At 43.1% G+C, this 2,500-nt stretch overlaps 1 protein-coding gene across 2 annotated transcripts in view; it reads left to right on the forward strand.

The window, feature by feature from the left end:
• ero1b (endoplasmic reticulum oxidoreductase 1 beta) overlaps positions 1 to 1,998 on the forward strand; it is a 32,670-nt gene extending 30,672 nt beyond the window's left edge. For both annotated transcript variants that reach the window (XM_078271802.1, XM_078271811.1), the window contains exon 16: positions 1 to 1,998. This exon is cut by the window's left edge and continues 846 nt beyond it. The gene's annotated coding sequence lies outside the window, so the exon portion shown is untranslated.
• The last annotated feature ends 502 nt before the right edge of the window (positions 1,999 to 2,500 follow it).

Below are 2,500 nucleotides of genomic sequence, written 5' to 3' on the forward strand. Positions count from 1 at the left end.
AGATGTCCAGGAGTATCTGTAGTCGGGGGGGGGGGTTGACCTGGACTCAGAGATGAGAGGATGAACCGGCCGCTTTAAATCAGGATGTCTGTTACGCAACGTCACACAAGCAACAGGACGCAGCGTTGGTGACTTAATGAGACACACACACACACACACACACACACACACACACACACACACACACACACACAGAGAGACACACACACACACACACACAGAGACACACACACACACACAGAGACACACACACACAGAAACACACACACACACACACAGAGAGACACACACACAGAGACACACACACACACACAGAGACACACACACACACACACACACACACACACACACACACACACACACACACAGAGACACACACACACACACACACACACACATAGAGACACACACACAGAGACACACAAAGACACACACGGACACACACAGAGACACACACGGACACACACAGACACACACACACAGAGACACACACACACAGAGAGAGACACACACACACACACACAGAGACACACACACACACACACACAGACACACACACACACACACACACACACACACAGAGACACACACACACACAGACACACACACACACACAGAGAGACATACACACACACAGAGACACACACACACACACACACACACACACACACACACACAGAGAGAGACTCTACACCATGGGACCATATTTTGGAGAATGAACTCTGTACGGTAGTTAACGGCGACAGACCAGTACTGTTTAGAAGTACTTCCTGTTTAGAAGAGTTTGAGCTGAAGTACTTCCTGTGTGTCTGTGTAGCGAGTCAGCAGCGTGGACCAAAGAGTTTGGAGTCATTTAGAAATGTATTTGTAGTTTCTGTCTCTGTGATGGTCTGGTTCTTTGGTCCTGATGTTACCATAGTTACGCTCACTCAGTGGAAGTGATTCATCAGCTTTATGTTGAGTTTAAAGCAGGGACGAGATCATAATCACATAGGATGTAAATATGAGAAAGCTATTATATATATATATATATATATATATATATATATATATATATATATACATACTAAGAGTAGTATTAGAAGGAAGATTCCAGCTTCTGCTTTAGCGCCCCGTTGTTTTGGATCGGGGGGGTAATGTTGTTCAAATGAAATTCCTGGATGCAAGTGACCACTTTTTGGTGAATTAACGTACGTGTGTGTGTGTGTGTGTGTGTGTGTGTGTGTGTGTTTCTTGTTTTACTATATTCGTGGGGTCCAAAAACCGAGAGTCCAGTATACTTGTGGGGTCCCGACAGCCTTGTGGGGCCAAAGTGCTGGACCCCCCAAGGTTAAAGGTGTGTTTGAGGGTTAAGACCTGGTTTTAGGATTAGGGTTAGAATGAGGTTCTGGTTAGGGTGAGGGTAAGGGTTAAGGTTAGGCATTTAGTGGTGATGGTTAAGGTTAGGGTAAGGGGCTAGGGAAATGCATTATGTCAATGACGGGTCCCCACAAAGATAGTAAAACAAACGTGTGTGTGTGTGCGTGCGTGTGTGTCCCTCTGTGTGTGTGCGTGCGTGTGTGTGTCCCTCTGTGTGTGTGTGTGTGTGTGTGTGTGTGCGTGTGCGTGTGTGTCCCTCTGTGTGTGTGTGTGTGTGTCCCTCTGTGTGTGTGTGTGTGTGTGTGTGTGCGTGTGTGTCCCTCTGTGTGTGTGTGTGTGTGTCCCTCTGTGTGTGTGTGTGCGTGTGTGTGTGTGCGTCCTCCAGCAGCTGCACGTCGTCCGCCTTAAAACTAAATGATGGTTGTGATTTCTAAAAGAGAAAGCTAACTGTTGAGATCCAGATGTTTGGATCCAGATGTTTGGATCCAGATGTTTGGATCCAGATGTGTACAGTTTGTAAGAAGCAGCTCAGGTCCACGTTGTCTTTGTTTTGCTTTCAGATCTCTATCAGTTGTTGATGTGTGGACCTGTTGACTCTATTTATTTGAAAAGAGGATTAATAAATATTTCTGGACATGATTGAACTGATTCGGGGTTGTTGTTGTTGTTGTTGTTTATTTTTATTTAAAATCTCGAACCAGAAAAACACTCAAAACTATATTCTCTTCACACATTATATTCTTTAAATGTCCCCTTTAAGGGAGAGATGTTCCGATACTGCCTAAAACGGGGGATAGTAGTATACAGCTGTTATACATCATATCATCTATACAGAGATAGTAGTATACAGCTGTTATACATCATATCATCTATACAGAGATAGTAGTATACAGCTGTTATACATCATATCTATACAGAGATAGTAGTATACAGCTGTTATACATCATATCTATACAGAGATAGTAGTATACAGCTGTTATACATCATATCATCTATACAGAGATAGTAGTATACAGCTGTTATACATCATATCATCCATACAGAGATAGTAGTATACAGCTGTTATACATCATATCATCTATACAGAGATAGTAGTATACAGCTGTTATACATCATATCATCTATACAGAGATAGTAGTAT

The sequence above is a fragment of the Sander vitreus genome, chromosome 2 (genome assembly GCF_031162955.1).
Source record: "Sander vitreus isolate 19-12246 chromosome 2, sanVit1, whole genome shotgun sequence".
Taxonomy (NCBI): Eukaryota; Metazoa; Chordata; class Actinopteri; order Perciformes; family Percidae; genus Sander; species Sander vitreus.